A 23,760-nucleotide genomic window follows, 5' to 3' on the forward strand; every position below is an offset into this window, starting at 1 on the left:
CGAACTTCAAGAATTTGGCAAATCTGTGTGTCATTGGATGTCTAATGTAAAGCTTACCTGTCTCTCGAGAACTAACACATTTAAGGGAACTTAAAATAAGTCCATTTGAATTTCTTGAGAAAATACCTGGTCGTAAGTCTACCACGCTTGAATCTGATTAGCTTGAATATGTTAGTTGAGATTCGGGCTTTGTCGGAAGTGGAATTTTCTTTTTTTTCTTTTTTGTTGCTTTTTTATTTTATTTTATTTCTTTCTTTTTAATCTTTTTTAGATGTGGCGCTCGCGTGGCGCCAGATCATCACCACTTGTCCTAGAAACGTTGATAATGCAACGCCAGCCACCCTGTAGGATGGCAGTCCTTGATGGAAAGGGTATATGTGTCTTGACACATAAATTTTGGCGTCCGATTTAGCTGTTCAGTGTATAGAAAAGTTGGGGGCCGACCCCGGCCCCAAACAAATAATATTAGTTAAATTGTATATAGATATTAAGAGCATTTGCATTAAAGGTTAATTAAGCCCATATAATTGCATTAGAGTAAATGGACTAAGGCAAGGGGCTTTTGAGCTTAATTATATTAATTGCATTTGCATTTTGGAGTCAGTGTACTCTGAGTATTGTAGGAGCTAGTTTGCTCCGAGTGCTGTTTGTGGTGTGAGAAAAACATTATAGCAGTGAAAGTAAGATTTCCGGGAGAATACTTGTTCCATGTTTTAACAAATTCAACAATTCATATCAGAGCCCAAGGCCCAATACCTAAAAAGATCCTAAACTTTAGTATCTGTTTCAATTATATCAAAACTTTTTTTGTCTAATAAAAAATCATTAATTTTTACTTTTGTCCCAATTTTACCAGCCTAATATCCAAAAGCTCCTAACTTTAACATCCATCCCAATTATATCCAAAACTATTTTTTGTCTCATAAAACATCCATTTAAATGTTGTTAACGCTAAATCATCTCCTCAAGTTTGGTAGGCGGATCCAGTTTCATCCGTTTGATCAAGAATAGAAACTTTGCAAGCGTTCCTGAATTATAGAGCATCTTAGTTCCTTAAGCAGCATCCGTTTAACATTTAGGGTAGCTGTAGATGAATGGGTGCTAAAATTACGAGTTTTCTGTTACATACCATATCCGCAGGACCTCTGTGGTCGAACAGACTTGCATAGCAGTACAGCCGCACATCTTTATCGTCCACTTTTTCATTTCCTTCTTTTCTTTTATGCCCTGAGTTTAAAAATATTAGGGTAAGTTGTTTGAGACATCAAATCCGCAATTTGACTGTAATTTCGATATCCTTTTACCTCCTGAATGTCCAAGTAAATTGAATTTTCCTTAACCTGTGAATTGTTGCAGCCCCGAAGACGTGGCGCAGAGGCTTATTGCAGAGGTTATGAAAACAAAAAACTTGTTGGATGTTGACTCCTGAAGCCTTCTTGAGGTTTGTTGTCAAAGAGACCAAGAAAGGATCTGCTTTCTATGTAATTGAATCCCGTACAACTGCATTCTGCTGCTATTTTTTGGAGGATCTTCTAATATATTGGGGCCATTATTTACAAGGTTAGCATGGCTGTATGAACAAGAATATCAAGGCACACCATCAATCATCAATAACCGCCACAACTGGCCAGTGGCTCCGCGATGGCCATCGGTGGTTTTCCCCCAGTATCCTCTCTATCATCGTCTTTAGCCCAGTCCTACCGTAAAATAGCCTGGACGCCGAGTCCAAAATCTGCAATTCACAAGCAAGTGGACATTTTCGTAGAATGTTTTTGTGTTTATAATGTTCCAGAAATAGAAATTTTCAACTTTTACCAAACGAATTTCTATTCTAGAAGCATAAATTTTGTCATGTTATCAAGCGTCTTTCTCCAAGCAGAAATTAACTTCTGGAGTAGCAATAGAAAAATTAACTTATGCTCGGAATCAGAAGTAAAAAAATTAACTTATGACTAGAAATTGATTTCTAAAGCGTAACTGTTGCCATGCGTGCCCTTAGATTTTATTGACTTCTTTGCACTTTGAGTTTGCCTCCACTTGGGGTCAACAATGGCTGGGGACCATGGAAAGCCCACCAAGAGGCGGCAGTGAACCCGATAGACCTCGGATTGCGGTTAAACGGAGGCACTAGACTTTGGACTAGTCTTAATCTAGGTGAGGGCCCAATGTCCTCATCTATGGCCGGTGAGGGCGCGGAGGCCCTTGCCTGTGGCCCGTAATGGTTGGCCGATGACCTCGCTGGCCACAGAAGTGATACAAAAAAGAAAAGAAAACTTAAAGAAAGTGAAAAAAATATTAAAATGTTGTTAAAAATTATCCATGTAAGCGTCGATTATTTCATGTAGGACAGTTAGCATTCACGTCGGTTATTTCCAGCCAAAATTAGCCGGATGAACTCAATTAATAAAACATGAAAATGTTTGAAACTCTTAATTGATAAAAGTGCAATAAGTTTAGGGCTTTTTTGATAATGTTCCCCCAAACGACATGTGGAATGGGGTGGGAGACGGAAGAAATGGGATCTCAATTTTTGTCAACTATCATTACTAAATTCGCCGCTATTGCTCTGATCATTATCGTTATTTGTCACGTTTAGAATCTTCTTGGGAAATACACTATGCAGAAAACATCAAGAGTATCGTGTACATAAATTAATTAATGTTTTCAAGATCCGTAAGGCCCTATTAATTATTTTTTAAAAATGATTCCGTAGAGATGGAGTTCAACATACATAAGAACCCCGTTATTCCATATTTATCTAATGACATTTAACATTAAAAGAAAAACCCTCATTCTGCATTCATTTAAATGCATCATTCAGAAAACAAATATCAAGGTTGTCATATCGGAAAATGAAAATAGTTGGTTGAGTTGGACTTGAAAAGGTTAAAGATGGCCGATTTACCTTATTCAATTGGAAATTTACTAAAATCCAAAGTCTCCTCAATAATGTGAAAGTTAGGATGCTACGGAAAAAAGATGCTTGAAGAGTCACATGCGGTGCATATGACTAAGAGCCCATATTTAAATGACAACCATAGTCAATTGCATCATGTGAAAAATAAAAGAGGTCCACTATCCAAGATCATGGCTTGGTCTCCGAGGCCAAGCCTCACACTCGCACCTCCCCCGGGTGGTCAATAGCTTTTGTCTCATTCCCATTTGCTTTCTTTTCTATGTTTTGTGCACATTCCCTCCGTTTGGGCATTAGTGAGGAAGGAAAAAGGCAAAAAAGGGGATGTCATGTCATCGTTACAAGCAAATGTTAGATAAAAATGATTATTGTTGAAGCGTTGTCATCTGTACGAGCTCCGTGGCAGTGTGGAGTTCAAATACCAAAACCTCCGCGTTAGGCTCACGTGGTCAGCGCCAAGCCAGATGCAGATGGGAGAGAGAATGAGAGGGATGGTTGACCTGCGGTGACGCGCCGGCCGCTGAAGACATTGTTGTCGGGGGGTTGAGCATGTGGGTTGGCGGTGGCCTGCCCAGAGAGAGGAGAGTCAGGATTTGGGTGTGGTTGAGGAGGGTACTCTGGTCTCTTTACTGTCCGTATTTTGTCTGGAATGCGAATTGAAAGTTTCCAAAATTCAGCAGGCAATTTCACATGGGAATGAAAAGTAAGTGCGGCTTTTGAAACTTTCTCCGAAAAATTCAAACACCACCAACATGTGGGTGTCCTATGGTCGCCTTTTGAGTTGGGATAGAATAACAAAATATCTTATCTGGTATTTGGCGCTGTCCTTTGGACCGGATAAATCCGAACATACCTGGATAAAATGCCGACATAAGAAATTCGCACTAGGAAGTAGGATGAACCCGGATTGGATAATTGTTTTGCTAAAATGACATAACAATTTTCTTCCAATTATGGAGTGATGGAGTTACGTATCCGGCTTCTCCGGCCGCTGCACACATCTACGACAGATGATTGTTATTTCCATCGAACACTGGGCAATTGTTATTGTCTCTGAACACCGCCAATCGTTGTTGCCGTCGAACAGATCGTACTCCCATGACAAAGGGTGTAAAGGAGAAGTTATTCGTCACAAGGCGGCTTAAGTATACCACAAGTGCCATAAGTTGTGTACGGCGCTCACTTTAGTGTTAAAACTTCCAAATCGATCACTTTAGTGCTAAGTTTTTGTAACTTCGATCACTTAAGTGCCAACTTCTTTTAAAAATGATCACTTTAGTGCCAGAGCTAACATGGCTTGTCGAAAATTCGACACGTGCTATTTTTTTATTAATATTTGAGATGACGTGGCTCGGTGAATTTGACACTAAAGTGATCGTTTTTTAAAAACATTGGCACTTAAATGATCGTTTTTAAAAAAAGTTGGCACTTAAGTGATCGTTTTAAAAGTTTTGGAATTGAAGTGATTGAAGTTACAAAAACTTAGCATTAAAGTGATCGATTTGAAAGTTTTGGCACTAAAGTGAGCGCCGTACACAACTTATGGCACTTGCGGTGTACTTAAGCTGTCACAAGGCCATCACCATAAAAAACTCGAATCTCGTCCTTCACGTCGACATCCACAACAAAGGCGTATCTGCCCTCATTACTCGATGTTCCAGTGCTGTCCACCAATGGATCTCCGTCCATCTCCTCTCCACCCCTCACAACTCCAGGCTGTTGACTACCATGTCAAGTGGCACCTAAGCTTCCTCTGTGGTGTCCACCACCCTATTGCCACCCTTACATCTGCTTCCTCTCTACCAGATTATCATAGCCGCTACCTCCCTCGATCGCTTGGCGATGCCCTCGACGACTCAAGGCTCATCTTCATCATTGTCTGAATTGCCTCTAATACAATGAAGTTGAAGGAGGACTACAGTTTGGAGGTGGAGATGTGTTGACACCTATATTTTAGCTACACTTTTAGTCATTTATTGCATAAAAATTAGGGACCGATCCCGGACCCTATCCAAAAATATTAATTCATTTTCATATATTTTTCATATTAGTTAAAGTAATTTTCTACATTTATGCATCACATTTGCATTTAATCAGTTTCTTTTCACAGTAAATAAGATATCCACAATGAGTGAATTGTAACGATCTAAGTTTTCACCAGATTAGATTAACAAGCGGAATAAACACTATCAGGCTTGGATTAGTGGTGAGGGTGACTTTGGGACAGTTATATTATATGGTTTGTGGATCGCAGTTTAGTGATGGGGGCAATGAAATTAGAAATTTACGAACCATAATTACCAATAGTCACTTTGGTTTTGGATTGAGCGGTTCGTGTGGAAGTTTAGATTGGATTCAAGAGCGAAGCTTGCCCCCAAGAACCCCCACCGACCTAGCCACCTGTAAAGGACCTCTCTCTCTCTCTCATGGACAGTACCCTGCCCCACAGAGCTCCCTCGTTCATTCCGCCCTCTCCCTCTTGTTCTTGCACTGGCAATTCCTCAAGTCGACACGGGCAATCCCCGAGCTCGCAAGCCTCGACCTCATCCCCTTCATTTTCTCGTCTCACCATTCGACCGCCCTCTTTTGCCGCGTGACGCCTAGGAATGAAACAAGGAGTTCGAGCTCATTTCATTGGTGATTTGATGTCCATTTTCTCTGAGAATCTACCTAGGCAAGTACATAGCTATCCTTACTACTAGACTGCCCATTTATTGTTTGGTTCAGTGTGGATTGTCGATTTTGGGTTTGGGTATATTGATTGGTAGCTGAGATTGTATGTCAAGGAAGATGGAGTTGCATGTGCGGATCCATTGCTTAAATCGACACCTTTGGGTCTTAGTAGGCAGATTATGTGAGCTAATCATCTTGATTGTCGATAGTTTGTGATGAATTGAAGTGGAACTGTACATGATCGGGTTCGGCTGTACAGTTTGGGGGAAAGATTTGTGAGGTTCGGTACTTACATGGCATGTCCACGGATTCTACGGTTGCTATCTGATTTTGGGGAGGTTGGATTTGAGGTTAGTTGGCTTAATAAGGCACCAATTTGATGCGAATTCAACTCGAGACTATAGGGGTGTTCGGCCTTAAGATGTGAAGGGAGGTTCAATGGAGCCTTGCTGCTCTTTCTTGTTCATTTTCATTAATAGACACTTGATTGTCTTGTGGCCCTTCCGTGCTCATAGTTAGTGGTGGTTTCGCTGCTTATTCTGGTAATTCTTGCTTGTTGAATGTCGCCTGACTGAATGATAAAATGGATAATTTACTCATTTGGTTAGATGTCATACTTGCTGAGCTTGTAGCTCACTCTTGTTGCTTTAAATCCTTTCCATATTAGCTAGCCTAAGATGAGGACAAGTCGATGATTAGCTCGTGGATGAGGGTGGAGATGATGAAGCGTGCCAACAATGGGAGTAATCATTGAACTTTTGTGTAGAACTGGTTAAACATATACGTGTATATGTATATAAACTCAGCATTTTCTGATTTGGTTGTTTGAGATTTGTGTGTCTGATATAGGTTAGTAAACCCTATCAGGCGATGTCCTTTTAGGCATCGTGCCTTCCATTTGTTTTTGCATGCACTTATCTCCTGTATGGCCGACCTGTATATTTAGATTAAGTTTCTGCATGCACCCTCTATTATATGTAATACCAGATTAAAACAGAGCATGACCAGAAAGTAGGTGGCGAGATCGAGGAGGTGGCTACATACATTCCTTCAGTGGTAAAAGATTATATCTAATAAGAATTTCAAGCCCCTTCTTACTACGATGATTAAATCTCATATGCCATATGTCAACTAACGAGCCCTCCAGTACATTTACCTCTTCCATGATCAACTTAGCTTGCGTAGTGTAGAGAGAGCATGTCTTTTTGCTCTTAGCTACAACCATGGAACCTCTAGTCAATTTCTATTTGTTATCACAAAAGTAACTATAGGATCCATCATCATATAAAGCACTTGTGGATATCAAGTGAAGTAGAATGTCCTAAACATTTTGTCATATTATTCAGAAGTAAATTACATCTAACATCATCTCCAAATAAACATCATTCATGCTAACAACCTTGGAAACACCATTGTTTCCTATCCTAATACAATCAAAATTGTTGATATGATAATACTTCATTTAGTCATGACGTAAGGTGACATGAAATGAAGTTGTAAAATCAACAACTCAGCTAGAGTCTTGGCATCTAAGGTTCACACAACAGTTGTCACATATGAACACAATATCGTAATCGGATTCAACTACCGCTATAACCTATTTCTCTTCTTTCTTTCTATTTCCATTTTTTATTAGTGATTTATCTCTCTTTGTTAACTAGCATTGTGTAGCATAATGTTTCATCTTACAACAATTTTAGCACTTCATACTCCCCCTTGGCCTTGACTTCAACTTTACTCTTAGCTTGCTTCTATTATCATTATTTCTAAAACATTATTGATTGGCTTCTTGCCTTATTTTCTATGACAAGAGCCTCCAATTTAGAAGCATAATCATGCATTTTCTTCCGATTTCTTCATTGAATAAACCGTTCATAGAAAGCACATCGAAAGGAGCTTATTCAATGCAACAACCTAGGTGTCCTAACTTTTGGGGAGAATATCATGCAATAGACATGATTGCAATTCATCACTAAGGTCAATATTAAGATATGTCAATTGATTTACCAAATCTTGAAATTCACTTAAGTGTTTCAAATGCCACTGTTGTGGCTGGCGTTATCACCTAAAGGGAGTGAATAGGTGATTCTAAAGAACTTAAAGAATTAATGGAAACTTAAACTATCAAGTTTAGAACCAAGTTCGAATGAATATAAGAATGGTAATATGTAGATTCACATATATGCAATAAACTCTCAAATGCAGTAAGTAAAGAGGATAGATTTGTGGACGATGTTTATAGTAAGTCGGATTTCATCAAGCCTACATTCACTCTCCACATTAATAGCCTACTACCTGGATATCACTAGTGAATCAATGAGGGATTACAATTAGTGAAGCTTCTCAAATGGATAGATCGTACAATCACTCTTTTTAACACCTCTCAAGGATTATAACTTTGAAGCTTACGAAGGAAATTGTATATAATTGAAGTTCACTTTAAACTTTGGAATTTCAGATTCTTGATCTCTCTTTGGTCTTCGGCTCATTGGCTTTCTTTTATACTCTTCCACTTCCAATCTAGCTGTTGGACAATCTTCAAAGGACCACTCTCCAATCAACCTGTTGGACAAGATTGTATAAGAAGATTTAGTAGCCGTTGAGAGATAAAATCAGAATCTCCATGGATTCTGTCACCCATACAATCTAAATCTATGTTTTGATAAATAGAATTCTTCATTTATGGAAGATAGCTTGTCATCACAAGAAAGAAGTACAAGTCGGATCACTAGCCATTAAAAAAAATGATATGCATCTGAATCTGAATGTTGCATCCGAGACTCTTTTCAAAGTCCGATCTCATTAGCAGTTGTGCTTGTCAACATCTAAATCTAAATACTTTTTGATTTAGAACATTCTTTGAGCTTGAACAGACTTCGCACAAAGTCTAAATACATCCCATATTACTCCAATGATATCCAAATCATATGCGATATCCTCAAAGCAAATATTCGGAGCTTCGGATGTAATGTCCAGAACTTTACTTGAGCTTCCATCTTCTAGTCCTTTCAAGTGTATTGGCAATCGTGGCTCTACCTCATTGTTCACATATTCAAGTCCTTCCAAGTTTTACCAAACTTCTCGTTCCATGTTTTATTCAGTTACCTCGTGCTTGTAGACACCTCTACATTCAATGCCTTATTCACCATTGATAGAGAACTCATGGCCTTCAACTATTCTGTTAAGACAACATTTACATAACAGCTTGTGGATCTTTTATTTGGTTCTACTCAATCAACAAATATATTAGTAGCCTTTCATTATTTTATCATCTTCAAAACATCATAAGGGATTTTCCCTAAAAGCTATTTCCCTCCTTGGATCTAAAATTCAAAATTTTTTTACTATAAAAGCGTTATTTGTGGGGCTCTCCTCTCATATAGAACCTGTAATTTCTTCCACAAAGTGTCCGCTTTTGTCTCTTGTGCAACATGATTAAAAACACTATCATTAATCCATTGTGAAATAAACCTAATTGTTTTCCTATTCATTCGCTTCCATTCTTTGTCTTCCTTGTCTTTCTTAACTTCGTTATCGTGACATCCTAAATTCCGACCCACTTTCGAAGCTATGAATGAATGAAATATCTTATTGATGTATTTCAGTCTAATCTCACTCGGAGTTGATCCCTCTCAAGCAGACTAACCAAATGGGAATGGCTAGCTAGGAAAATCAAGTACGTGGACCTAAGAACTTGATCCTGGATTGACTCTTTGGCCATGAAAATTGTCGAGGGAATATTCTGGACCAATATAGGCCGATCCTAGAATGATTAAGGAACGATTTAGATAATACCCTATGCTTGGATCACGGGTGATTCCGTTTGACCTCGTATGGGTTCCAAACGTCTCTAAATTATTTTCTAACGATCGTGTTCGTTAGGACTAGTGATTGACCCACACAATTGAATGACAACCAAAGTCACCATGGCTTGAGAAATTCTTAAACGTGATTTTAATCACGGGTCGATACGCGTAACTCCTAAAAGCCGCCCGTTAGTTTGAGATACGCTGAAATTTCAATTGAACGAAATTAATTGCGAATCAAGCTTCGTAATTTGACGTCGGACCTTCAAGGGCTTCAATAATTAAATTTTGGACGTTTCCTCATCCAAGGTACGAATTCTTCGCAGTTTGCCCTAAATAGTTTAGGAAAAATAAAAATTTGGACTGGAAATGGGAAAAGACCCATTTACCCTTGGAGAATACCCAATTTTTCACTTGGACCGAAGGGTATTTAGGTCAAATCACCCCTTGGCTGAAAATTGACTTTGAAGACCCCAAAATTATCCAACATTTTATTAATTAATTTTTTTAGTCTTCCTCTTCTTTATTTTCAAGAGCACTCTCTCTCTCTCTACCTCACTTTCTCTCTCTTGCTCATCATCTCTTGACCGAATTCTCTCTCTCTCCCACCTCCATTGCCGAAATTTTTCCAAGCCGCCACCGGTGTCGCCTTGAACTTCCGGAGCTTAACCTTCCACCGTAAACCACCTTGGATCGCCGGATCTTGTGGGTTTTAGCCGATTGAGGGAGTCACCGGAGCCGCCGGATTGGGGTCAAGACTTCTCCCGTTTTCTTGCCGGAAAACTTGCTAAAATAGTGTAAGTTGGTCCCTAACCTTAGATTAGGTATCTAGGTTGCTAATAGACTATAGATTGAGTGATTTTGGTGAAAAATGGGTTGGTTTTGTGCTAGTTCATGGAGTTGGCCGAAAATACAAATGAAGGGAGGAGAGAGAAATGTGTTCTTGCATGAATAGTGAAAATGCATGATTGGTTTTGGATGGCTAGGATTTGATCTAGCTTATCTTACTTTAATCCAACGGCCTAGGATGAATCTTGTTGAGGAAGCTTGATCGGACGGCCAAGATTATTTCCTGCTTAGTAAAGGTTAATCGAGTGGTGGAAAATAATCGTACGTGATGATATTTTCATCGGACGGCTCAGATTAATTGCTACGTTACTATAGTTTATTTCTATGGTACGTATCAATTATACGTTAGTGGAATTCTGGTCGTACGGTAATTATCGATTGCTACATTAGTATAATTTCGGTCGTGTGGCATAGATTAATTTTTGTAGCGACAAAAATTAATCATGCAGCCCGATTGGCCATTGGTCTATTGTGACCTTATCGGGTGGTCCCGATTTATTAATTCCCTAGCGTGAGTGAATCACATGGTACCGATAGAATATTTCTTCGGTATAAGTAAATCGAGCGGTTTGGATTATGTGGAAGGAAAAAATTGGAAAGATCGTGTGGACTCGATCTTTTATTGGAGAAAGTTGGGAAGATCATATGGTCTCGATCCGCTAATTAGGAAGATTAGCAGGATCATGAGATGAGGATTGATCGATCGGAAGCATATATGTGATCATATGGTATTAGATGAGCGATCGAGGAATTATTGGGATGAGCGATCATATGGTCTCAACGTGGAATTATTGAGAGGAAGTGTGGAATTTTAGCCTGAGGCGTTATTACGCGGGCTCTGTTATGATTTCACCCTAAGGCGTTAAACGCGGGATATTAACCTGAGGCGTTATTACGCGGGTCTGTCCGATTATAATATAGCCTCGATGCATTAAACGCGGCTCTAGACCAATGTGGAATTTTATATGATAGCTTGATGCGTTAAACGCGGGCTTTGGATCAACGTGGAATATTTATAATGGCCTGAGGCATTATTACGTGGGTCCGTCCAGTTATAATATTGCCCGATGTGTTAAACGTGGGCCCTGGACCAACGTGGAATTTTATACGATAGCCTAAGGCGTGGAACGCGGGCTTTGGAGCAACGTGAAATATTTTTATTCCAGTCTGAGACGTGAAATATCGATATGGGGATAACGTGGAATATTTGTGAAGGTGTGGCAATTTTTGGAGAAAGAATGGAATATTCGGGAATTTATTTGTGGAATTTTTTATTGTCGGATGATTTGTTGGAAATTACTCACCTAGGACGTGTCTGGAGGCACTAGAGCCCTAACCTAGGGTTAGGGGCTTTCTTACTGAGATTTTATCTCACCTTGTCGTGGGCTCTCATTTTTCGGACACTCCGCCTCAACAATGAATGATCCGTCCGGGAGTTTCGGTATTCCCCAAGGTCATGGTACCAGGAGAAGATGGGGAGGTTGTAGAGCTATCGGATGTGGAACAGCCACTTGAGTTTGACGAGGATGAGTTGGAGGCGAGAGATGATATAGTACCGGATAGCGATGATGAGACCTAAGGTAGTTGGCCTCTTGAGCTTTTTTAGAGTATTTTCTTTTGGAAGCATAGCGGGCTTCGACCATATAATCTTTTGTTATAGGTGGTCACAGACTTGTACAGTGGCCTCTGAAGCCCTAGGTTTGAAGGTTGTAACAATTATGTATATATGTATATAAGTTTGTTTTACCGTCCCAAGTTATCGTGATGTTAATTGGTTTCTGTACGGGGAATTGTCTCTGCTTCCGCAAGTGTTGTATTTGTTGGCCTTTGGATCCTGGAGAACTATACACAGTCATGGCTAAGTGGGATATCGACGGCTCACGGGGTTCGGATCGTGACATCCCCGTTTACCATAAACAAGATCATACAAATCTTTAAAATATAACATGTCTTTCATCCAAGGCTTCCACATGCAGTAATTCGAGATATTTAACTTCAACATCATGCCTCCAACTTCATCCAAGTTAACTATTCATGCTAGCGCTGATGCCACTTTGTTGTGGAGAACCAAGCAACAATTCTCCAAGAACTAACACAATCTAGAGTAATTTCATCCCTAAAACTAAACCACCAAAATTTACTTAACCCTTGCAACCTAAATTTTAGGCAAATGGATTATTAAGCTACTTATCTAATTAACCTAACTTGGACTTTCCTAAATTCATACCAAATCACAAAACTTATGGATAACATCCCAAATCTAGGGATCTTGGCAGCTAATATATGCCTTATACTCCTTTCCTCCGAAGTGTGGTGATCTATTGTTGATTCCACCTTCGATCCATGTGGGAGAAAAATTGCTAGCCATAAAGGCCGTTAGCTCGAAAGTAATAACACTTCAATAAAATATGAGCACCAGACTCTAATACCAATTGTTAAAGCTAGCATTATCACCTAGACGGGGTTGAATAGGTGTTTATAGAGTATTTTTCCTATTCTTTAACCAGTGCAAAATTATAATCAAATAAGCTCACAACTTAACCCTCGGATGATGAATACACGTAAGATCACATAATAGACATGTACAGTTCTACTATCACATGATATAATCAGAAATGAATAAGGGATAGAGAAGTTACACAAAGGATTTATAGTGGTTTCGCTTTGTTTAAGCCTACATCCATTTCTTCACGCCGGGGGCCAATCGGCTAGATTCCACTAGTTAATTGTTCGGAGGTCACAACTCAATGATCTCACTTGAGACAAAGGACTCTAGATCTAACGCTTAACACTTATATGTACACCTCTAAATATTACAGTGAATAAATTATGGAGAATATGAAAATTGAAGCTCTCTTGATCTTGAAATTTAGAATCTTATTCCCTCTTATGCCAACCTTTTTTTCTTTTCGATTTTGACATGTCTTTTGTACTCTTCCAACTCCAACTCGTTGCAAGGCCTCCAAAGGATTGCTCTCCAAAACTATCCATTTAGATAAAATTGTATCCCAAAAAAGATCTCGTAGTCGTTGAGAGTTGCCGAAGGAAAGTATTCCTTGTCGGATCAAATCGCCCATATAATTATGATCCTGGGTTTCTATAAATTGAGTTCTTCATTATGAAAGTCACGTTCGTCTCCCTTTATCTGCATCCTTAATTGATCTTCAAGACAGAGAATTTTCAAGAGCGATCCAACTCGATTACTAGCTGTTTGTGAAGATGTAATATATCAATTAAATCATCTTTCAATATATCTATTGATATTCTGATCGTTGTGCATGAAATACTCCTCTCAGAGCTTTTGCATCATTTCAACGTCCGAGCTCTCCTGCTCAATATTTGAGCTCTTTTTTGTCAGATTCAATTATGTATATCCCCACACCTTTAGATAATCTGTAAGACAAATATTTTACCGTATTAACCCAAATCAAGAGCATATGGATTGTTTTGTCAAGTTGAAAATCACTCATGTGCTTTTCTCAGCATTATCGACCACCTCGATTCCTCCGGTCCACTATATGGAAGCTAAAAGCCAGCCCCAAAATTTGATTTTTCTTGTGGAATGTATGCCGGAATGCACTCCCTACCACGTAAAACCTCTATAAGAGGAAATTACTACCCGATCCGATATGCTCTTTATGTCGTCATGCTCCGCAGACGATTGAACACTATTCACACAGTACCAATGGACCAAGACTACTTGGGAAGACTCGAGAATCAGTATAGACATATCATCATGGAAAATTTCAAGAATCGAAAAATGGATTCTTGAAGTTCTCACCGACAGTCCATGGAGTTCACAAAAAGAGACATCTACACTCTTGCTTTGGTAAACTGGGAAGTCATTTTCCGTAGTAGCGAGATCTCCCCCATGTCAACCATTACCGATGCCCTAGCTATGCACAAAGATGGAATTTTTAGCCAGCGGGATGTGTCATAGAAGGATAAATATGAAAATTTCAAAGTTGAGAATTGGTTACCTCCGGATCGCGGCTGGACGAAGTTCAACATTGACGCTTGATGGGCGGATGGTCGATAGCTTCGCAATTTTGATTCGATCAGATTCGGCGACCATTGCGAAAACCCTATCGGTGCGTGAAGGTGTGAGATGACTATGGGAAGAATCGAGAAACAAGGAAAAGAAAGAGATATGGCCTAGTCTACTAGTACTTACGCAAGATCTAAAACCATGTGTACTTGTCTCATACTATCGCTCAACAGTGGAAGGCCTCAAAGACTTGGAACAAAGCCCATGGCCCATTCAAAATATTTTGGAAGATTGCAGAGAGATGTTGGCCCATTTAAAAGGTGTCTCAATCACTTATGTCCCACGTGAAACTAATGGCTGTGCAGACTAGATCGCCAAAGCTCATAAACTTGGTTATCGCTCCCTTAATTGGATGTCTAAGCCTCCTCAACACCTTTGGGATTTGTTATGTAAGGATGCTAATTGTGTTTATGTCACGCCCCGCACTCATCGGGCACATTAACACCCTTTCTCGATCGTTAATGTGACATCCCGAATTCCAACCCACTTTCGAAGCTATGAATGAATAAAATATCTCATTGATGTATTTCAGTCTAATCTCACTCGGAGTTGATCCCTCTTGAGCAGACTAACCAAATGGGAATGGCTAGCTAGGAAAATCAAGTACGTTGACCCAAGAACTTGATCTTGGATTGACTCTTTGGCCATGAAAATTGTCGAGGGAATATTCTGGACCAATATAGGCCGATCCTAGAATGATTAAGGAATTATTTGGATAATACCCTACGCTTGGATCACGGGTGATTCCGTTTGACCTCGTATGGGTTCCGAACGTCCCTAAATTATTTTCTAACGATCATGTCCATCGGGACTAGTAATTGACCCTCACAATTGAACAACAACCAAAGTCGCCATGGCTCGAGAAATTCTTAAACGTGATTTTAATCACGGGTCGATACTCGTAACTCCTAAAAGCCGCCCGTTAGTCCGAGATACGCTGAAAATTCTATTGATCGAGATTGATCGCAAATCAAGCTTCGGAATTTGACGTAGGACCTTCGGGGGTTTCAATAAATAAAAATTTTGGACGTTTCCTCATCCCGGGTGCAATTCCTTCGCGGTTCGCTCCAAAGAGGTTCAGGAAAAGTAGCTTCGGACTGGATATGGGAAATGACCCATTTGCCCTCGAAAAATACCCCATTTTTCACTTGGACCGAAGGGTATTTTGGTCATTTTCTCTTTTGGCCGAGATTGACTAGTCTTGTGGGGAGGAAATTATTATTTTTTCCCTCTTGACTTTGTGGACCTAATTAATTATTCTTAACTTATATTGTTTATTATTTGGTCTTCTTCCTCCTCATTATTTTCAAGAACCCACTCTCTCTCTAGCTCACTTTTCTCTCCCTCTCCCTCACTTGGCTGAATTCTCTCTCTCTCTCCCTCCATTGCCGAAAATTCTTCGAGCTCTCACCGGAGTTGATTTGGACCGCTTGAAGTTGCTAGATCGTCGACTAGTCGCCGGCCGTGCAAGGACCGCCGGAATCGCCGCTTGGTTCGAGCTTTTCGCAACCGTTCAACGGAGGTTTTTGCGAGTTTTTGAGGTAGGATTATTTCTAAACCTAAATTAAGTGGTTAGGTTGCTAAGAGACCATGGATTTGTGAAATTTGGATGAAGAAATTGGTGGATTTGAGGTGGAAATGGGGCTGGCCGAAAATTGCAGAAATGGAGGAGAGAGATGCTTGTTCTTGCAATGAATAGTAAATGCAAGAGGATAATTGTTTGGTCAAAGTTTGACCATGGTTACTTTACCAACTATAGTTACTTTATGCTATTGTTTAATCATGGTTAGGTTAAATATTGACTCTAGTTAATTTTTGAACCATGGTTAGTTTATATATTAACTAGGGTTACTTTTATGTGACATAAAGTTGTTATGTCATGGTACTAATTAAATGTGGCATGATTACTATAGTTTAGTACTATAGTCGTAAATTAATTATACGTTAGAAAATTATTATTGTTCGGCCCCGATAAATTCCCACGTTAGTATAATTTTAATTGCACGTTATTCATATATTGCTACGTTAGCATAATATGGTCACATGGCGTGGATTGGATAGTATGGTAGTATTAAATGATCGGGTAGTCTGGATTAATCTTTGGATTAGTGTGAATTAATCGGGTGATCCCGAATTATTAATTCTCTAACGTGAGTGAATCACGTGGTTCCGAATTATTCTGAGAAAATGTGAGGGTCGTATTCAATCAAGTCGTCTGATGCCAAAGTGAGCCGTATTCGTTTGATTGTCTGAGACCGAGGAAATGTGAGGGTCGTATTCAATCAAGTCGTGCGAGGCCAAAGTGAGCCGTATTCGTCTGATTGTCCGAGACCGAGAAAGTATGAAAGTCGTGTTCAATTAAGTCGTCCGAGACCAAAGTGAGTCGTGTTCGACTAATTGTCCGAGACTTAATCCGGTCGTGTTCCTATGTGTCCGAGACCGAAATTTGTGGGTCGTATTCCTTTGTGTCTGAGACCCTGGTTTATATATAGAGCCGTGTTCCATAAAGGTCCGAGGCTCAATGTTATGAACTTATTTGATGGCGGTGGAGTAACGTGGAATATTTCTGGAGTAACGTGAAATATTCTGGAGTACCGTGGAATATTTTGGAGTAACGTAGAATATTCTGGAGTAGCGTGGAATATTTTCGGAGTAATGTGGATATTTTCGGAGTAATGTGGATATTTATATTAAGGCCCGATGCTTTAAACACGGGCCCCGGAGCACGTAGAATATTTTATTTGTCGGACCGAGGCATGGAACGCCAAAATTGGAGTGACACCGAATATTGGAGAAGGTGTTCGGAGAAAGAATGGAATTTTCTAGAATTTAATTGTGGAATTTTTGGGTAAGAAAGGGGGATTGTCAGAAAATTTTCAATGAAAATGTGTTTGGAGGCACTAACGACCTGATCTAGGTTAAAGATTTTCCTACCGAGATTTTATCTCACCTCGTTGTGGGTTTGTTGTTTTTCAGACCTCTCGACTCAGCCATAGAGTGTTCCGCGCATGAGATTCGGTATTCCCCGAGGTCATGGTACCGGGAGAAGATGGGGAGGTTGTAGAGCCATCGGATGCGGAACAGCCACCCGAGCTTGACGAGGATAAGTGGGAGGCGAGAGATGATATAGTACCGGATAACGAGGATGAGGCCTAGGGTAGTTGGCCTCTTGACTTTTGCTGACTGTTTTATTTTGGATGTATAGTAGGCTTCAACCACGTAATCCTTTTGTTTTAGTGGTCATAGGCTTGTACGGTGGCCTCCGAAGCCGTAGGTTTGGAAAATTGTATAGAACGTGTGGATATGTATATAAGTTTGTTTTTACCATCCCAAGTCATCGTGATGTTAATTGTTTCTGTACGGGGGTTCGTTTTTTTTTGCTTCCGCACGTGTTGTTTTCGTTGGCTTTTGGATCCTGGAGAACTGTACATAAGCGTGGCCAGGTGGGATGTCGACGAGCTCGCGGGGTTCGGGTCGTGACAGTTAAGTTGTGAAATCCCAGGACACATCATTAACCCATTTAAAATTTTATGTTTCAATTAAACGCACACGGAAGCGATTCACTTTCCCAAACAAACACAACCATAGGGATAGACAGCAGGACATCCCACTAATTTACATCAGCAAAAGTATATTCTATTAATAGTAATTCGTTAACCATGGGAAGTACATTTATACACATAAGCTCTACTGCAAGGCTACTTCCTACAACCCTCAGAAGTACTAGATCAAGGTTAGGGGTTAACTCTACTCCTAGCTACTCCAAAAGAGATCCACATTCTTACAGCCATAACTGCTCTTCCAAGCTAAGGGCTTGAAATTTGGTTAATAACAATGGGTGAGATATTGTTGACACCTAAATTTTGATTTCTTCTTAATCATTTATTTTGCATAAAAATCTGGAGTTAAATTTTAATTCCTACCAAAAATAATAGCTCATCATTTTCATTCAATTTTAGTATTCATGCATTACATTTTGCATTGGACCTGTGGCGGAAGCGAATCTGAAATTGACATAGGGTCTGAGCAAGAACTCATCAGAAATTTAGCAAGCACGCGAAGGGGATATGGTGTCCAAAATTCATAGGCAAAAACAAGAGTCCTAAGCCTCGTCAAAATTGAGCAAGACCGAGCCCATGTTGGTTGGAAATTTGATCAAGACCACGAATATAACATGGATCAAATCTTGCAGATATATGTGTGATGCTGGGCTTGGAAAATCTGCATTATTTAATAACCCTTAAAGCTTTAATTATATTAAGATAATACTATATTCTTTTGAAAAAAAAAAGCATGGAGATCTTGAGAAAACCCTAGTGGTCTTTGCTTATAAAAGGGACTTACATTCACGTCACAAGGGGATCTCTCTCGTTCAGAAAAAAATCAGACTTCACGTGAAAATATTCGGAGAGAAAGAAAGAAAGGCGGGTCCTCCGGCAACAAGGAAACATCAATCTTCGACCGCCTTCTTTCCTTGCGGTTTTCTTGTTTTTCCCTGTAGTTTTAAGGCTATTACTGCGGTTTTCACACTTATTGCTGCGGTTTTCCCTCTATTGCTGCGGTTTTGCACCTATTGCTGCAGTTTGGTGCCTGATTACTTGCTGTTCGGGGTTGCATCTGCTGCCGATTCGTGTTCAATCCCTTTGCCGTTCGGGTTGACTTTGCTGCTGTTTCGTCCTTAAATCGCTACAAGTTTGGGGCCGAATAAGTGCACATTTTCAGGCTCAATTCAAGATTCAAGCTCAAGTTAGCTGCTGCAAAATCGCTTCATCAAATCCCTTGGGCGCACAACATTCCGTAGTCGATCGGTTCAATCATCCAAGTTTGGTGTGCAATTTCTTCGATTCAAGTTCGAATTAGGTATCATCTTTATCCCAAATATTCTGAAAATTGACTGCATAATTTAAGGTTTAGATGAATGCAATATTCAGATATGATGAGATTATTACCTAGTTTAAAAAAAATCTGAATCGGAAGTTATCTTGTGGATATCATGAGTATCATTGAATTCGACTTTGGGATATTGGCATATCTTTGTATATCATGTGATTTGATTTGAATATAATTTGGTTCCAGATCATATTTTGGGGATGTCATGATATCTGAAGTATATTCTGAATTGACAAGCATATTTTTGGATATTTGATTTGAATTTAAGATAATCCGAATCCCGATCACATCTTAAAGATATTGTGCACATCTTTTCGAATGTCCAAGATTATCTTGTGGTGAATTGAAACCCTTAAAAATTCTGATCATATCTTTTAGGTTTGGATAGTTATCTAAATTTTTTTTTTTTAAATCTCAAGAGATAATTTTCTAAGTTTAAAAGATATGTGAATCCTTTGCGGATGGGGCCATATGCCCTTTAAAATTTTGGTAATCCCCTATGGATTTTCGAAATTCATGTAGCCTTGATTGATTTTTACTTTTATATTTAGCATGTTTATATTCTGCATATTGTTTGCCATTTATTGCCATAAAGTTTGAACTTTAGTAAGCAATATTGCCCATAACACATGCTCCATATTTGTGCCTTGTCCCTCGAAAAACGTACATTAAAGGCAACATATGACTTCGATCTCGAAGTACGATCGTGCCCGTGCGTGTGAATTAGATATCAAATCCTCGATCTCGAGGAGCGGATCGCTAATTCCTAAATAGAATTTCAAGGTTTGCCCTATGTATATAGGGACGATGGTAATTCTATAATATATTCACTTGCTAACCCTAATCTCGGGGGATGTTGTGAATAAAAATCGGAATTTCGGATTTAAAGGTGTTTTATGGGCAATATTGTTTATTTTTGTTCAAATTTCATTGTTTTCATGGTTTAAATAAATTCCTAAAAAATCCCAAAAAAAAGATGTCACGTTTTCTTAAGCTAAATCACATTTCTCTTCACTTCTTGCATGAAAATAATGTCTAATAAAATTAGGACTTTGAGAAATCAATTTCTTAAGTTAAATTAGATGTTACTTCACATTAGAGTAGTTTTTACCTTTATTTTTTCATGAATCCGAAAATACACAAAAATATACCCAAAAAAATACCATCCACGTTGCATAGCATTATAGTTTAGTTTGTATTATTATATTTTCTTTGTCATGCATATTTGCCACGTCATTATGCCATGTCATGTATTTTTGCCATGTCATTACATCTCACATGTCATATAGGTAGGTTGCATTAGCATTGCATTTAATAAAAGAAAACCCCAAAAAAAAATTAATTCAAATCATCAAACTAAGGATTTTTCATGAAAATCGGGTACCGAAAGGGCATTAATTGAAAAGTTAATGTAACCAAGTCCCCGAATCCATTTAATCTCTGGTTCGTATGAAATAAAGTATTTTCTCCCTAATACTTTATTTAGGTTTCTAATCTACCTACCATAAAAGATTAGTGGCGGCTCCAATTTAAAATCTTGGCATGTAATTGAACCTAAGTTGCGATTCGGTAGGACTTGGGAGAGTCTGAATTAGGTTAGTTAATCTAATTAACCTAATAATCTGTTAACCTGAAAAAACCAATTTTTAGGTCGTGACAGATATAAAATCTCAGCAAGTTAAAGGCCTAAGCCTCGATTAAGAGGTCAGCTCAGCTCGGATGCATTTAGAACCTGGAATGCAATACAATATATATATGCACAAGTATGCTATCACATAATCATAGACAACCTTACTTGTCTTGGCATGTGCCTTGCATGTTATAATCCACTATATACAATTCAATGCAATTAATTCAATAATGCAAACAGAACACATGTCAACTTTCTCGTGCACAATCCACTCAAGCATACTCTCATCATTATGGTCATTCATGGTCCGCCCGTTCTCACACGGGGGTCTTTTGATTCTGCCGGCATCTGTTCATTCAATTAATTACGACCGATCGAGGGTATGCTTGTTTTTCTACGGGGGTCTTCTACAGGAATTTATCCAATCGATGAATTATGGCCGATCAAGAGCATGCTCGTCTTTCTACGGAGGTCTTCCGTCTTATCCGGGAATATTTTCAGTTGATCAATTACGACTAATCGAGGGCACGCTCATCTTCATACGGGGGTCTTCCGACTCATTCGGATATTTATCCTTTACATCAATTACGATCGATCGAGGACACGCCCATCTCGTGCAGGGGTCTTCCGGCTTATCCGGAAATTCTCGAATTAATGCAACTCTCATGTTGTGTATGCAGTAAATAAATTGCACGTGATCACATACACACAATTCAATCATCAATTCAGCATACTTTCCTATGCCTACATCATTGAGAATTGCTAATCAATTAATTACATAAGTCAATTTATATGGCTATTCCCAATATCGACATCTACAATAGCATATTAACAAATAAAATGTTGAATTGCCAAAAATTAAGTTACTTAATTAGTGAATAATATTAATCAAAATAATTCGATAGCTTATCATAAAATATTTGATAACTTATCATAAAAATACCGATAGCTTATCGTAAAATACTTGATAGCTTATCATCCAAACCTCAATAGCTTATCGTCCAAACATTGATATCTTATCGTCAAAATCTTGATAGCTTATCACCAAAATCTCGATAGCTTATCGTCCAAACTTCAATAGTTTATCGTCCAAACCTCAATAGCTTATTGTCAAAATCTCGATAACTTATCACCAAAACCTTGATAGTTTATCGTCCAAACCTTAATAACTTATCGTATAAAATAGCGATAGCTTATCATTAGGGCGATAACTCACCCGATCACAAATCCGAGGACACCGGCACAACGGCGGCAAGGGCTACGCGTGGCTTGGTCCAAAATCAACTCGGAACCACCGAGGACCACCGACCAACAGCTACACAGACCCGGTTGTGACTGTTTTGCTTGACGGAGCTCAAATTGAAGCAAGAATGGACCGGGTCTCACCAACAAGCCTCTGTCCAGCACAATTTCATGAAATTACAACAGTTTCTTGGATAAACAACCTTCATATCTGAGTTACCCTCGATCTTATGGTTGTGTAGGAGAAAACGGAGCTCAATTCGCCCTCTAGACGAGCTCAAACGAGCAATTTCTTCACGGGCACGCACAAAAAACTGGAGAGAGAGAGAGAGAGAGAGAGAGAGAGAGAGAGAGAGAGAGATAATATCAAGAAGGCTTCTTGCATAAGCCTCAACCTAGCCAAGACCCCTCATTAAGACCATGCCACAAAAGTCTTCATGCCATCAAAGCTTCTTGTTTTTTCCCAATAATGCAAGAAGGGCAATTGGTCTTTTCACAAGGCAAGGGCATTTTGGTAATTTCGCAAAGTATAATATGAAGTACTATACGCATATTTGAGCTAGTATTTTGTACGAATTCGTATAAATTGAAATTATGCTCAAATGAATAGAGTTTGGGGTTTAGAAAAGCTTAAGGGGTTTTCGAAAGCTTAGTGGCTTTTAGTGGGCTCAACAAGGCCCACTTGAGTTGCTCTTGGGCCAAAATGGCTGAACCACATTGGGCTTGAGGCCCAATGTATCCTCGTCCAGCGCACTTCCTCGTAGTCTCCAAATCTCGGCCCGCTGATCCCTAATCCGAGAGTCTTGAGAAAATCGATAAATTAGCAGTTTAATGAGGCGACGTCCAATAATTTAGTCATGAGATTCTCAAAGATTCGATACCCATATTCGGATTCTAACTCATGGTCAAAATCAATCGATCGCAACTATAGTTTATCTTGAGCCAACGGGCGGCTTCTAGAAGTTACGCTTACTCGATCCGTAATTGATTTGATATCAATCTACGTTTAAGCTATTTCAAACCATGGATGACCTCGGTTGTCATATAATTGCGAAGGGTCAATTACTAGTTCCAATTTACTCGATCATCGAGAATTGGTTTAGGATCTTTCGCAATCCATACAATGGTCAGGCGTAATCACCTGCGATCCAATTGTATACTATTGTTGAAATGTTCTATAGTTGTTCCTTGATCGGTCCTTAATGGCTCAAAACTATCCCTCGTCAATCCTTATGGTCAAATTATCAATCCATAGTTGAGTTCTCGTGTCGAGCATATCTATATTCTCAATAGCATTTCCCTTTTGGTTAGCTTCTCATGAGTGATCAATTCAGAATGAGAATTACTAACGATGCTTTGATTAAAATCGTCATTTCAGCACATCCCGAATAGGGTCGAATTTGAGGATGTCACAGTTTATTTCGCAGATATTTGAAAGTTAAAGAAAGTACTTTCCTTTTGACCAAAACAAAAAAACATATATAACTATAAGAAAGGATTTTATTGAGAAAGAAGCTACACTTTGGGGAAGCTCAAAACAAGGGAGTCTGATGAGTTCACAAGACCCAAAAGCACGTGGGAAATTGGGAATGGGTGGGGAATCGAAGAAATAGGATCTCATTTCTGGTCAACCCTTATTACTAAATTCGCCGCCACAACTTTTTTTTTTCCAAAAAAAATTCTGGTGGTGATGAAAAAAGAAAAAGAA

The 23,760-nt window shown here is 39.1% G+C and overlaps 1 protein-coding gene across 1 annotated transcript in view; it reads left to right on the top strand.

Annotated features, from left to right (window-relative positions):
• LOC115729525 (disease resistance protein L6-like) overlaps positions 1 to 23,760 on the top strand; it is a 160,652-nt gene that overhangs the window by 50,675 nt on the left and 86,217 nt on the right. The window lies entirely within an intron of this gene.

Source organism: Rhodamnia argentea, chromosome 4 (assembly GCF_020921035.1).
Source record: "Rhodamnia argentea isolate NSW1041297 chromosome 4, ASM2092103v1, whole genome shotgun sequence".
NCBI lineage: Eukaryota > Viridiplantae > Streptophyta > Magnoliopsida > Myrtales > Myrtaceae > Rhodamnia > Rhodamnia argentea.